The sequence below is a fragment of the Miniopterus schreibersii genome, assembly GCF_964146895.1.
Source record: "Miniopterus schreibersii genome assembly, chromosome: 6".
Classification (NCBI taxonomy): domain Eukaryota; kingdom Metazoa; phylum Chordata; class Mammalia; order Chiroptera; family Miniopteridae; genus Miniopterus; species Miniopterus schreibersii.
The window spans coordinates 67,146,400-67,162,869 of NC_138107.1; positions in this window are offsets into that span (position 1 = coordinate 67,146,400).

Genomic DNA, 16,470 nt, shown 5'->3' on the forward strand with positions numbered 1-16,470 from the left:
GCTATACCAATAATCATTCCCAGCCACAGTGTGCCTTTTTTTTTTATCACAGTCACCTTAACAGGTGTGAAGTGATGTCTCACTGTGTTTTGATTTGCATTTCTCTGATGTTATTGATATTGAGCACCTTGTCACATACCTATTGGCCATTTGTATGCCTTCTTTAGAAAAGTGTCTACTCAGGTTCTCTGCTCAGTTTTTAATTAAATTGTTTTGCTTTTGTTTTTTGTTTTTGTTTTTGCTATTGAGTTGTATGAATTCCTTACATATTTTGGATATTAATCCCTTATAAAATATATGATTTTAAAATATTTTCTCCCATTCCACAGGTTTTCTTTTTATTTTAATGATTGTTTCTATTGCTGTGCAGAAGCTTTTTAGTTTGATTGCATCTCACCTGTGCATTTGGCTTTTGTTGCCTGTAATTCCAGGGGGGGGGAAATAAAAAATAAAAAAATAATAAATATACACACACACACACACACACACATATATAAATTATTGCAAAGACAAATGTCAAGGAGCTTTTTTCCCATTTTTTTTCTAGGAGTTTTAGTTCCAAGTCATGTTTAAGTATTTAATTCATTTCAAGTTAATTTTTGTGTGTGGTGTAAGATAAGGGTCCAGTTTTATTCTTATGCATGTGGCCATTAGGTTTTACCAGCATCATTAACTAAAGAGATTATCCTTTCTGTATTGTGTGTGCTTAGCACCTTTGTCAAAGATTAGTTGACTATATATGCATGGATTTATTTCTGGATTCTCTATTCTGTTCCATTGATCTATGTGCCTGTTGTTATGCCAGTGCCATACTGTTTTGATCATGATAGTTTTGTAATATACTTTAAAATCAGAGAGTTATGCCCCCAGCTTTGTTATTCTTTCTCAAAATTGCTTTGGCTATTTAGGATCATTTGTGGTTCCATATGAAATTTAGGGTAGTTGGGCAACATAAGACATACTTTTTCAATGCAGTCAATCCTCATTATTCAAAAATTCTGTATTTGCCTTCCCACTAAAATTGTTTGTAACCCCAAAATCAATATCCACATTGCTTTCCTGCATTCACAGACATGCAAGAAGCAGTGAAAAATTTGAGTCACTGATTGGTACTTATCCCAGCTGAGTTTGAACAAGGAGATGCTCTGCCTTTTTGTTTCAACTCTCATACTACAGAAGGTGTCTTTTTCACAGTCTAATACAAAATTTTTCACATTTTTGTGTGTTTTGTTGATGATTTCGCCATTGAAAATGACCACCAAATGCAGTGTTGATATGCTTGCTGTCTAGTCTTCCTCAGTGCAAGAAGGCTGTGATATACATTATGACGAAAATGCCATAAGATTCTGATATGTGATAACCCTTCCTTGTTGAAGATGTTTGTCATCCTCCAGGTCACTCCCTCTCATTCACTGAATATTTTATCATCTGGAGAATATCTTTCTCTTTGCCATTAACTCTGTGTTGTGTTTGGTTATTTCAATACCCATCCAATACCTGGTCACTTGGTTCATTGAGTACCTACCCACCCTATGCTATCCCTGGACCATAACTTTGAATTAAGTTAAACTATGTAATGTTTCCCAAATATGCTCTGTATTGCCCAGTTTCAGAATATTTACTTAAGCTCTTTTTTCTATAATGGAACACCATACTTTTTCATTTATCTGGAGAACTTCTACTTATCAACAGTCGCCTCCCATAAATGCCATTTTCCTCATGCAACCTCTGTGGATCATTAATTTGCTGTGAACTCTTCTTTCTAAAAGTCTTGTGTCATTCTTATGAGATTTAATTTTAAATTCCTCTTTTTTGTATTCTTGTCTTATCCTCCTATGGCTTATACAAATGTTTGCTATTATTATAAGCCCTTAGATAACAAGAGCTACTTCTTACTTATGGTGAATTATTGGTTAATCTAATACAGCCATTTTCCTAAGTATATCTTCAACAATCCTTATTTAATTGAAGAATTACAACCTTTTCATGATTGCTAATAATTAAAATGATTTAATTTTAATAGAATGCTGGTTTCCATAAAGAATATGGAGTTAGGCAAAGGGCTAGAGGAACATCTTTTTTGGATTCTGAGTTTTTACAACTGATTTTATATTCAAATAATTTTTGTTGGATGAATGAATTCTGTTCTGTTTTTGGAGGTCAGTTTCCTATGGCTAACACATTTAAAGCAAGACATCCCCACTCAAGAGGCAAACAACCTGCAAAAGTCTTGGAAGAGAACGATAGTCCTGAGCAAGTCTCTAAAATTATCATTCAAAAGGTTGACTCATCATAAGAATCACCCATAAGATATTTTTTAAAATATAAATGCCTGTGCCCCATCCCAGACATACTAATTAGAATCTCTGCAAGTAAAACCAAACATCTGAGAGTGAGGTGATATTGGAAAAACCTCTTGTAGGAGACATGGCTGAGAGCTGGTTTCATTTCTTACCTGTAGATATGACCTTTCTATTCCAGCCACAGTGATTACATATAATATATATAATTTTTAATGAGTGTTTGTAATCTATGCATTGAATAAGAATTTAGGAAATATAATTGGACAAATCTGCAGGTCAGTGATAAGAACAGGTAGGCACTTCAAATGTAGATAATTTAATGTGGACCTATGTCACTTAAAATAGATTTGTATAATATTTATAATGTAATTTTTGCATATGAAAAAAGAATTTTTCATTTAGAGTTTTTCCTAAGATTTGTTGAATACAAAAAGACTAAGAAATGTTAGTATGTACTTGACATTGTCTGTTCTTGGCTTGTCATGTATAATTGTGTCATATGAATAGGTCCAAGCCAAGTAGAGAGAATTTAGGATTGTAAAAGTACTATGACAGCTAAGAAAGATTATTTAAGGTCACATAAGATATAGCCAATTGAAATTTCTGTTTGTTGGTCTTGGGGTTAATCACAGTGGAATAACACTAACTTTTATTTAGCTAATCCACATCTCCTCCATTTTCAGAGAAAATTGAGCAGCCACACCTTGTTCTCAGAAAATATTTAATAACTGAGAACTAAAGTGAGCTTGAAATGTCAAGTTATATTTTTCACATTAAAATTAAAAGCATTAGACAAGGGACAAAAACACAGCATTGTTGAGTCAACTGATCTAAGTTCTTCCTCTAATTCTACCTTTGAATTGCTGTGGGAAGAATAAAATATACCTCTTTTAAATACTGACAATATTTTTGTTGAGAAAGTATTAATAAAAGTAATAATCAAAGACAAGGGTGAATGCATGCTTCAAAGGTGTTAGGCATAGGAAACTCTGACCTACAAAGACAGAACACAAGTTATTAACAAAAATAATTTGAGTATCAAAGCACCATAGTAGGCCTTCAGACGAAGGAAAAAGTGGGGGATGCCAGTCTAGCCATTTATGTCCTAACAGAGAAGGCAGAAATAAAAAGTAAATATTTTATTAAACATCTATTGTATAGCTCGTTATCTAATATAAGAAGACTTCTCTGGGGGCTTTTGTAACTTTAAGGAAAAGAGAAAATTTAGTTCGGTTTGAATAATAAATGGAAAGATAATGAGGCATAAGAAAGCATTCTAAGAATTGTTCTGAAGCAATACACCAGTTTCTGTGATCACAAGATTTGTGTCCATTGAGAGTCATGTGATACTTGCAAAACAGTTAATCTTTCTGAACCTTAGGTTTCTCATCCGATAGACAAGGAGAATACTAATACCTATGTATCTCTTATGATTATAGAGAGGAAAGAATTAAATATTCCTATAGAAGCGCACTGGAGATTGCAAAGAGCCATGATCATGCTTTCGGTGATTTTGGATGGGGAAATGATGTGAATGAAGGTCCAAATGCCCCTGGGAGTTTAGTATATGGAAGGATTGCTGACAGTAAGGAAGCTAACTTGGTTGGAGTTGAAGACTTATTGGGAGTAATGTGAAGTCCAGTTACACAGAAATAATTATAGTCAAACGATTTTGCTTGCAATCTTGAAAATCTGGAGTTATTCTAGTAGGCAATGTGAAAGCACTTTTAAGTTCTTGTAGTTAAGGAGAAAGAAGGCAAGTCAAAGCTAAATATTTTTCCTGCCCTTACCACAATCGGGAAGAATGTTCTGATAAAAAGACAATAACAACTCTTAAAAAAAAAAAAAAAGTATGTATGTCTTCATTGATTTCAGAGAGAGGGAGGGAGAGGGACAGAGAGAAGAAGAAACATCAATGATGAGAATCATCTACCGGCTGCCTCCTGCAGGCCCCCGACTGGGGATCATGCCCGCAACCCAGGCATGTGCCCTGATCGAGATTTGAACCCCGATCGCCTGGATCCTAGGTCGACGCTCAACTGCTGAGCCACGCCCAGCCGGGCAGAAAAGTCTTCACTCACATCTTTCCATTTGACTCTCACACATTGCTCTGTAGTAGAACTAGCAGATATTATTATTCTCGTTTTATAAGAGAGGACTGTGAAGCTAAGGACTGACTTGCTTAGGATGACCCAGTCGTTAAGTAAGCAGTTGAGCCCGCACTCAAACCCAGAAATTCTGGCCCAGAAATTGTGTGTTCTTCCTACTACAGAGCGCACACTCTCTTGAGTTCATTTCTTACATATATAGACACTTAATTGTTTACAAGTGTCAAAAAGTGATTTTTATTTTCACACTGGGTTCAAGCATGGAAGAGTTGCCAAGTGAATTCTCAGAGTAAATGAAATGAACCAGCATCCTGCTATATAGTTAGCAGATCTACAGAAGTATCAGTCTGGTCTACTGGAGGGTCAGCTGCACTCCTGCCAGAAAGAATTAAATACCTGTGAAAACGGAGATAATAATCTTTTGTTAAGGCCTGGAAGCATACATAGTAAACTTTCCTTTCCAGTGAGAAGAGAAACCAGACAGAGCAAGCAAGTAAGCAGTGGTCATCTTTGTAAGTTGTTATCAAGACTTCTGTGCAGCATCTGATTCTGCAATCTGTTGTTGCCCAAAGCCAAGAAACGAAGAGACAGTGGGAGTCAAATCCTTTGTAGAAAGCAGTGGAGTTGTTGGGCGCTTTGTTCCCTTCCTTCTGCCAAATGAGATGGGACTCTGGCAGCCACACTTTGGATAAATCGTGAAAACAGTTCGAAGGGCCAAGAAATTACTTCATAAGGGAGAGAGAGGGAGAAAGAAAAGGAGGTGGATCCCTGGAGCAATCAATTTATGGGCTATGGTATGAGGTTTGATAATCTTTATCTGATTTGTATAACTTCAAATGTTATTGTTTACAAAATACGCTGCATTTTTAAGATCTCTGATTCACCTTTTAACCTGATGACCTGCCTCTCTATACTGGTTTTAAGTTCAATTTCCCCCAAGTAATTCAGTATGTATTAGCTCTACATTCCCTAAGAATATTATCCTTTTTTTTGTTAAGTAGCATTGGCTTTCATTTTTCAATTCTTCAATTCTGATTCACTTTTCAATATCAAGCTGAAATAATCACAGCAGGTTATAGTGGAAAAAATGATGAATTTGACGTAGGAAGACTTGAATGGAGATTCAGGCTTTGCCATTAATTAATTGTATGACATGGATCAAGCTGCTTTTACCCACTTGGAGCTCAGTTTTCTCCTTCATTCAAAAAAATGTTTTAATTTCTAAGGATTTAACATATTCTAGAATTCTATGAATTTCTGACTTCCTAACAATCCACAGGATTTCCTTTGTTGCCAAACACTGAGGTAGTATTTCTAGGTACAGTAAACTCTTCTTGCACTCTGATAGGAGAGTAAAAGAAGGTAGAGTCTACAGCACATATAGCAAAGGCCCTGCTTTAATCCAAAGTATTCTAATCTGGGCGAATTAAATAAAGAGAAACAAAGTCTGTAAAGATTTTACATATTTGTTCATATCTTGCTTTAATTCACAACCTAAAAGAATGTATAAAATAATATGAAAAAATAAAATATCAAAAAATTAAAATAAGGAAATTGTACCAAGATCAAGACCATAAGCTAAGATAGAACAAAGCTATATATATAGACTGATAAGATTTGATACTGATATTAACGTTGACCTTCATGTCAGTCTTCACACTACCTTTTCCCCATGCTTAAATATCATAAAACTTTGTATAAGGTAGTAAAATTATATTTATTATTTTTAAGGTTATATATTTTCAAATATCTGTGGTCTTTTCTTACAAAATATCTTTCTCAAGCAGGAAAAGCCCTGTCACACACCCTACTTCCTAGGTCCCAGATCGTATTTGAAGCACTCAGGATTGGGCAATTCTACATGTCTTGGGAAAATCATGTATTCTCAGTACTTTTTAATGCATATATATATCTGATCCATACTGAAATAGGGTTTAAATCCAAGGTCTAGATCTTCATTGAAATGGTTTTTAAAATATACCTCCCAAGTCAATACTACTATTTGATTCCTTTGACTGCACTGTCAACCCAGAAGACAAAAATCAAGTCAAAGCTTGATGGCTATATGATGAGACTCTTACAGAGGCTGTTCATGCTTTGGGTAGAGTCTGGCTTCTTTTCATAAAAGCTGGTGAAAAGTGGGTGTGGACTTCATTCCTGTGGGCTCGCTCTGAAGCATGAGATAGAATCCAGGAGGTCTGGCTGGCTCCGATTTGTTTTGCGGGGCACTAGACAGCAGATGTAAACCAAAGAACAAGCACTAGTAACAGACGTTACCGGTCACTATCAGAGGAATATTATTAAATGGGAGATCCAAAAAACAAACGTAAAGACATAGACAGGAAATAAGGTAAAAAGTCAGGAGCTAAGGAGATCATGAGCAGGTCAAAAATCACAGGAGGTGGCATGTAGCAAAATGTTTATGATACTGCTATCGTGCCTGTGAATAAATGAAGGAAGGCTTCCAGGGCCTTTTTAAAAAAAATTTTTAGATGTTGAATAGTAGGTTGGCTGGTCAGCTTAAAGGAGAATTAGGCTGGATACTTACCACCACAGTTATCCAGTAGAGAAGACAAAAATGTCAAAGTCTCTTAAGATGTTCTGGACCCTCTAAGGCCACCTGAGCACCACTGCTCTGGCAGAGTAAAAGTAATAGGCTTCTCAGACCACTCAATAATTTAACTGTACAATATTTGGAGGAGAGGCATGTTTTTGTCAAATTTTATTTGGGGAGACAATCTCCATGGGTATCCTTCATTTTTCCACATCTTGTGAGCAGGGGCACTTTCTGTCATTTTTCCAGACTATCTTTTCAAGGATGTTTGTAAAACAAAGAGCCTTGAAAGATAAAGACAGTGTTTCCCACCAAAGCAAAGGGCAGGCTTGCTTACTGTCTTGTATAATAAAAAAGCATGTTTATGGTCACTATCTACTGTAAAAGATTCAGATTTCTTAATCTCAGGACCCCTCTCTCTGTTTTTTTTTAAATATATCTTTATTGATTTCAGAGAGAGGAAGGGAGAGGGAGAGAGTGAGAGAGAAACATCAATGATGAGAGTGTCACTGATCGGCTGCCTCCTGCACGCCCCTGACTGGGGATCAAGCCTGAAACCAGGGCATGTGTCCTGACCTGGAATCAAACAGCAATCTCATGGATCCTAGGTCGATGCTCAACTGCTGAGCCACGCCCAGCCAGGCAGGACCCCTCTCTTTTAATACCAAGCCTCTACATGGACAGGCATTACCTTCTCATTGCATGCCTATTAAAAATAAAGCCATTCTTACCTGAAGATACATTGAGTACATTATCTCTATCTTACACTCTAGAATAAATATCCTATTACCCTTAATTGATAACACTTGGCTTTAGAAATCCTGTACATTTTCCCTTTTGACTATAAGTTTCACCTCCCTTATCCTTGATCTCTGCTCCAATTTGCACTTAGTTTTTATTTGTATCCTGATGTTCAGCATATTTGCAAATCTCAAATTGTTACAATTTATAATTGAATTACATCTGCACAGTTTTTTTCAATTATCACATCTATAATATTTCATTTATTTCTCCAGGTCAGTACTCTAAGCCTTTTATGAAAAACTGTAGGAAATATGAACCATATCTAGATGGAATTCTTTATAGAGCTAACTTGGCATTTTTTAATTCATTTTTTAATGTTATCAGCATTATGCTTAGATTGGGGCAGTCATCCTAAAATATGGTTTGAGAAAGATGCAGGCAGAGAGGATGAAGGGCCCTAATATGTAAATAGAAGAGAAGAAACAAAATGTGGAGACTTACGTTGAATGTCAGGAAAAGAGGTAAAGAGGTCAGTAAATTCCAGAGAAGTCCATGATGGGAGGAAACAGAAGTGACAGAGGTGACCATGCACGTGTGACCTGAGGCACACATGCTAGTAAATCCTAAGCTTAGGTTATTCTGTTTTATCACTTTAATGTTCCAAACAACTCAATCAATCCAAAGGCACGACCCTCTTCACTTCAGCAAATCCTTGCCAACACTCAGTAAGTTTCAGTTTAAACACATCACACAGATGTTTACATTCAGTAGGGAAATCTGAGAATTTTCATCAGGATATACAAAAATTGAGTCTGGAAGTTTGTGGTCTAACAAGTCCTCCTACTCAAAAGCAAAGGCAATATTGCTAAAAAAAAAAAAAGGGGGGGGAGTGGTGGTATTCAACAGGCACAAAAGGACTTAAAGGTTTCAGAGACAATGGGAAATAGTGAACCCACCCCAACTAATCTATGTTCTGAATCAAGCTTTCTTTCTGGCCGCACCAAATTGGCCAAAAACAGATTTATGTGCTTACCCCGACTTGGTGTCACAAAAAAGAAGAATTGTTTATTTCCATAACTACACACTGGAATTCATGGTTTGGGTTTTTTCAGGACTGCATAATAGGGCCCTGGGTAAGTAGGGTTCTTATTTCTACCAATGGAACTTTTCTCCTAGAACTTACATTTTAAACTGTAATTTTCCTTTTAGTTTATAATTTTTCCTACTCTGCTATTTCTGCAACAAAAGTCATTGATCACCTACTATATTTAAAGCATTTTGCTCGGCACAGAATACCAAATGAACAAAACAAAATCCCTGCCCTAAAGGAAACCAAAGTGAGCAGTTATCTTTGGAAACAGACCATCACAGAAGCAAACACACATTGCCACTCCAACAAAAATATTTAGGTTGTTAGTTGGTTTAACTAGCCATATTTATTAAGTGACTTGACTTATCAGAATAAAAGACATTTTATAAATATGTATATAAATATATATCTAATTGTTACTATGCTTTTGCGAAGTTGAAAGTGAAGCAACATTACAAGTGGCTAAGCTCATTCTTGTCATTCATTTTTATTAAATTATAAGGTAATAGAAATATAAAAACTAGCCTGGATTAAAAAAAATAACAATAGTAGCTTTGGCTTTTCTATAACCTCTATAATCCCCACTCCCCAGTCATGCATACAGCCCTTTGCCTTGGTCACTCTTTTTGCTGCTATATCACTCTCATCTTATTGTGAATTCACTGTCATCATGATTGCCTTTTTTAAAAAGTTAATTCAAGGAAAGTAATCCAAGGAAAGTTTCGAATAGCATGGCCACGATAGAGATAATATAGGTGTTGAAGATCCATTCTACAGCCATCAAACAGCATCAGAGAATCATATGATTTCTTTCTTTTGGGGGTTCACCCTTATGACAGCCACCTCCGCTGTTGCACACAGGATAATTATTACATTGATATATCAGGCCACAGACAAACTGCAACTCAGAAATCTACCAAATGTCAAATGTCAAAAACATCCACACTTAAGAAAACCTCCCCAGAGGTGAAATAGCCCACAATGTTTATTTATACTTTTAGTTTACAAGATTAATATATAAAAAATACTATCATGTTTTATTGGTTAAGTAACTGTGTCGTGACTGTATTGCCAATAATAACCTTGGTAGTCAGGCTGGTAATAGCACATAGGGTGAGGTACATGGGTCGGTGTTGACTAAACATCTTCGTGGTTGGTCTGGACAGGACCAAGTAACAAGGACCTTTTGGAGTGAACCAAATGTCTCTGTGGACATTTTGGACAAAACCAAATGTGCGCTAATCAGAAAACCTCCAAAATGCATCAAGGCAACAACTTCCTCCTTAACATCCCGGAAATATGAAGAAAATTACATCTTGTAAAAATTGTGGCCCCTATAAATTTCTGGTTTGTAGCCTCTCTTGAGCCTACAATGTTTCGCTTGACCCTGGTCTTTGCCCCTCCCTCCGGTTGCCTCATGTTAGCCATTCCAAATTTTCCCATCTTTCCTTAGGCTCTGTGCTCTGCCCCATTCACCCCAGGCCCAGCAGATGATACCTTCCTAACTGCCTCCCTGCCATACTCTTAGCTGCACAGTCACAGTAAGCATCCTAAAATGTGATCCTTTCCTCCATTTGCTTTGTTACCTTTCTGGAAAGATCAGTGATCATTCCTTTCCTGGACTACTGCAACTTTCTAACTGACCTCCCTGCCTACAGCCTTGCCTTTCCCCATCATCTGCCCCCTTGTACACGATATTATTCATTCACTCTAATCCTACTTCCATATGCTACTAATTCCCAAACCCATATCTCCTGTCCTGACAGACCTCCTAAACTACACGTTCATAATTACAATTACCTTCTGAATACCTCCAAATGGACCTGCAGCAGACTCCATGTGATTAATATGTCAAGACCTGAATTTTTACAGTTCCTGCCTTGCAACCTACTCTCCCCTGCAGTAGGGTATTGAATCAATAGTGCAAGTTAGAATCTGTTACTCACTGGAAGTCTCTTCCTCTTACTCACTGATCTCCCCAAGGCATCACATATCATTGATTGCTAAGCATTGTTATTACACCTCCCAAATATCTCTTGAAAATATCTTCTTCTCTGTAATCCTCCTTCTAACGTACAAGTCTTCGTCATTTTGAGTTAGAATCATGAATGTAGCCTACTAAGCCTTCTTGCTTACTCAACCTCAATCCCCATCAATGCATCTGCCCTAGTAATACTAGAGCAATATTTTTATAACATACATAATTCAGTATGAAAAGGCTGGAAGTCTCTGATAAATCTCATCATTCACCATCAAAAGTAATGAAAAGATGACAAAATACTGGGAATTAAGACACAGTAAACTAATACAAGAATCTAGGAAGCATTTGGAAAGAATCCTCATTAACTGCAAAGTCGGTGACACTGCCCACCATAAAGAAGAGGAAGGAATATACATTTGTTGACTACCTACCATGTGTCAAGTAATCTAGTAGGTGCTTTAGACAGAAAATTAATTCATTGCAGCTCATTAGATCAGAAGTGAACTATCCAGAGGAAGTTCTTATATACCCCTTTTGGTAGGTGCAGGTTTTTGAAGCAGGCAGAGGCCTTCCTCTCACTTCCACTTCCCAACCCACCATTTGGACCTCCCTTTCTACATCTGGTCTAACCCTGCAAACTCTAGGAGACTGGGTAGAGAATGGAGTGTGGGCACAACAGTAATGGCATGATTATTTCTAGAAGGTATGCGTTTTACAAGGGAGTCATTAGAGGTATAGGTAAGGACAAGATTTGTGGAAACAGGTTATATTGAAGATTATAGTTTTTAATATACTTTTGTGTTCAAAATGACTTATAGCAGGCAGTGAAATGTAAAAGTATATCACATTTGAGATAGTAACACTAGAATATACAGTTGCAGATAGTGAAAACTGGAAAAGAACTCTGTGTGCCCACCAGCCATTTTAGCTGCAAGTCTGAGAAGTAGACTTAACCATCACTAAAGTAAGCAGACTCTCAAGCCAAAGGGCAATGCACACATGCAGTGTGCTGTAAACCCCGAGAGTGAGTAACTAGAAAAATAAGAAGAAAGAAAGTTGGACTTCTGAGAAAAAATAAAAAGTAATGGCACCTGAGAAAGGTTACATCAAATTTAAGGACTAATGGAAGAAAAAGAGCTTTGGAAAAAATAAATATAAAATGTATATATTAGGTATTTTAATTAGGACACTAGAAATTAAAACATTTATGAAATATAAAACCATAAGGATCAGATAAAAAAAATAGCAGAATCACAAAAACATAGAGGTAAGATAAAAAAGGATTGATTTCTTAAGCTAAAATGCAATAACAGAATTAAAATCCACATTGGAAGACATAAATGATGATATTAACACTGTGAGAAATCAAACCAGTGATGTAGTGGACATACCTGAAATATTCTCCCAAAATATTATGGGGAAAAACAACTAAATAATGGATATGTAGGCCAAGTTGCAAATATTTAAATATGCAACAATAGTTAATACAGAGCATTTTTCAAAGCACTTTACATACAGTCTACCCTCTAATTCTCTCAAGAATCCATCCCCGTGTTTATAGAAATAGAACTGAGGGGGAAAAATGACTAGCTTAAGGCCACACATCTAGTAGGGAGAATTTACCAGTGTTACCCTGATAAACTCAATAAAAAGGGGAAAAAAAGATATTCAAAGGCATAGAAACATAACTTCCTTGTAACATTTATTTAAAAAATTAAGATACACTCCAAAAATGTTTGCCTTGTACAGGTTAGTGGAAAAAGTTAGATTATAAAATAGGCATCATTTAAGCCATTTTTTGAAAAAATATATATCTTTACAAATATAGTATAGAAAATGTTTTTAAAGCTGTATACAAAATGTTAACTAGTATGAAAAATTTTTTTGCTCATGGGAATTTGCATTTTTATATTATGTAATTGCCTGTGTCATAGAGGAACGATGAAAGTTAAAATAAAAATGTTTCTGGCACTAAGAAATAAATCAAAATTTAAAACTTTGTGGGCAATCATAATATTAACAATGATGGTAAGTACCGAATTCTATTAAACATAGAATCAAGTTAAAATTCTCACTTGATATTAAAATGTCTATTAAATATCTGGAAAAATGGAGATAGAAGAGAAAGTTTTTGAAGTCCCTACCTTTTGATAATCTTATGTGGCATTTATTTTAAAATAAATATGCATTTCACCCTGGCTGGGTGGCTCAGGTGGTTGGAGCATTGTCCCGTACACAGAAAGATTTTGGGTTCAGTTCTGGGTCAGGGCACATACCTAGGCTGTGGGTTCGACCCCCTGTCAGGGCACATAGGAAATGTTTATCTCTCACTGGCTGTTTCTCTCTCTCTTCCTCTCTCTCTAAAAATCAATAAACATATCCTAGGGTAAGGATAAAAAATAAATAAAGTTCAGAAGCCAAGGTAAAGCTTCGCTATTAATGGCTTACTATGGAAAGAGTGTGATCAATGGCCACAAGAGTGAGAGAAACCAGAAAATGAGGCAGGGAAGCAAGGAAAGCAGGACCAGTGTGGAGCAGAATGGAGGGGCAGAGCTTCACAGGAAGGCACAGCTGGGGGCATGTCCCGGCCGGCCACATGGAACATCTGCACCTGGGAACAGTTGGGGGCAGGCTCGGGAGTGGGCCAGATAATCGGCTCTCTCTCATCTGATAGTCCTCGCTGGTCAACTGTTTTCTCACATGGTAACTTGCCAGAACTTCTGGGTTGAATTATTCATTATATGTGAAGAGCGTTTCAGAAAGACAGATCTCATGCCATTGCTCAGGGCTCATCTGAATGCAATGCCAGCAGGGAGCGAGAGAACTGCCATGCATTTGGTTGAGCTGAGCCTGGTGTCGGTGCCGCTGCAGGTCTCTCCTCATCAGGTGCAATAAAGCTCAAGTTCTTGCTAGAGGAACCTGAGATAGCAAGTGATATTTGGGGATGAGGTAACTCCACAGTGTGATGGCCAAAGATCTCCACTGAGCAAGGGGCCCAGACTCCAGGAAGTCAATGGGGCCGAGTGAAAAGGTGGAAAGGTGCATGAATGTTTAGTCCACCACAGGTGTATTAAATTATGTAAACACACTAATTATAGAATTAAAAATGAACAACTAAACAAATATTTTACCTTCAATAATAATAATTAAACAAACAAACTGAAGTGTTTTTTGAAATTATTTTAATTCTACTAGTAAACCACTAGAAGAATTAAAAATAAAATGCTTACTTTCCAAATTCCTAGATGAGTACAAACAAAAATATAGTTCATAACAGAAATAAAAGTAGACTTCAAAGAAGCACAAAAATAAAAAGGCATAAAACAAAATACTAAAAAAGAAATACCAAACATTGAAATTATGCTAAGTGGTAAACTACCCTATTATGAGACAAGGATGCATAGTATTAAAGCAATCAAACAAATTAATACCCAAATTTATGGGCGAAACACTCCTCAACAATTCTGAGACCTCTCAGTGCACAAACTAAGATATTACCTTCATCTAATGCAAAGTATCTCCAGCTATAAATAGAGAGCCCAAAAATGCATAGACGAATGTAGATAAATGTTCTTAGAGTCTGCGCATAAAATCTAATGGTCAGCGCTGTGCAATTTGGAAGTCTGAATCTAACTGCTTCATTAAATTATTTTTAATGGCATCTGAGTTATCCGTAGTGGTATAGCTATGACTCTATTTCCTTGTTTTCTAGTATGGAAAAAAAAGTATCATTTTTCTACATCACAGAAACCACAGTGGTATTGAGATTTTTTTGGTGGGTTGGGCAGAGGAAAAGTGGAGGAAGAAAATGAATCCTTACATAAGTTTTTAAAAACTAGGTTCTTCTTCATTAGCTTTCTTTTATTCGTTAGTCAGCAACTTTTTGTTGTTGTTGAGCATCTCCTATGAACAAACCAATTTCCCTAAATTAAAGAATGTAAAGTTTAGATCACTTGATCCCTACACTCAAGGAGCTTGAAGACTGTTGAAGAGCTAAGACATGACCAGAAACAACTATGATGCAAGGCAGAAGATGACCATGCCAATGGAAAAACTAAAGCAAAATGCCAGGAAGGTTCAGAGGAAGCAGAAATCATCCCCATAGTGTCGGAAGGGTCAAGGTAGTTTTCCATGGAGCACACACCAGTTGGGGCAGGCCTTGAAGAATGCTTAGGATTTCTGTAATTGTAGATAGAAGCTCTACTTGGAAGAAATTCCAAGTGAAAGAAATAGTTCGATAAAAGGGGCCAATGTGAAAAAGCCCAAGAAGTTTATGGGGGAACACATGTAGTCCCCCATACATTGTGTATGTTTAGTGATGGTACAAATATATTGAAAACAAAATTCTAGACTTCCATGATTTTCTAGGAGCCAGTGGCTCATATTCAGATTTTCGATACACACTTTTATACAAACCACAAACTATCTCCTGTTGAAATAATATCATAAAATTTAGATCTGGGACCTTCTAGCTCAACCTTCTGTTTCAACAGAATTGCAAAACTGAATTTTAAAGGGGATAAATGATATTTCCAAGTTCACAAACTAATTAATGGCAGCAGTGACTCCTGTATCAAAGTTTATTATTGCAGCCTCAGAGGAAGGATGGTCCCTGGTCCCTAAATACTCTCTTACTCCACACACTACCTCTCACTCTCTCCCCATTCATGCCAAAATATGCATTGGTTCACAGGCAAGCCCAAGCAATCTGTGACCAAGGGAGAGGTATCTTTTCTGTAAGATGCTAACTGGTTCACAGAGAGAATCAGTCTCTACCTTGGCCTCCTTAGCTGAAGATTCTAACCAAATCCTGCACTGGGCCCTTATTGAGAGGGTCAAAATAATGCTGTCACCAAGGAAAGGAATTTCTAAAAAAAGAACCAATAGAAGTTGAAATGCATTAAACATAACTTTCTTAGATTTGACTCCCTCTAGAGTATGCTAGAGGAAAAGACTTGATTCAGTGAATGCTTTTTCAATACACAGTTTAAAGCATGGAAAGTACTTGCTACAATACTCCCCTCCCCCACAAAATCTATAAGTTTTCTTTTTTTAAAGAAGCAAAATCAATTCAGTCTGTCTTAACTTTCTTAATGAACAGAGCTGAAATGTCTCTGTTGCGTAAACTACAAAATTATGTCTTTAACTCATTCACCTAAGGATATCAGGACCAGAGATATCTAAAACCAAGTCATTAAATGCTGGCTTTGTGACTTAAAGTACTAAAGTTCCAAATTCCCAGTAATAGCTTTAGTGTGAGGCAGGTAGTGTTTTTTAATGAGCTGGCATTTAATAAATGCTAGCAAATCAAATAAACCTATCATGAAGCCTTCATTTCTACAATTTACAGTTCACTAACCAAATTCAATCAGTTCCAGCTTTTCACTTATATAATGAACACACATTCATTTGTAAATGTGCAAATGTGATATGCTCCTTTATGGCAAGATATACATGTATTAGTTCCATATTACAAACAAGAAAATTGAGGACTTTCTTAACTCTCCTAAAATCTTAACATTTGAATATATTTGAGAGATTTCTTCCACATGTTTTGCATTCTCAATCTCAGGTAGACTTATTCAACATAAAAATGTTATCAAGGTCACTGAAGCATTAAGTACCATACATCAATAATAATAGGAGTATTTTTTAAATCCTTCATAAGAATAGTACCCATGCTAGGATGA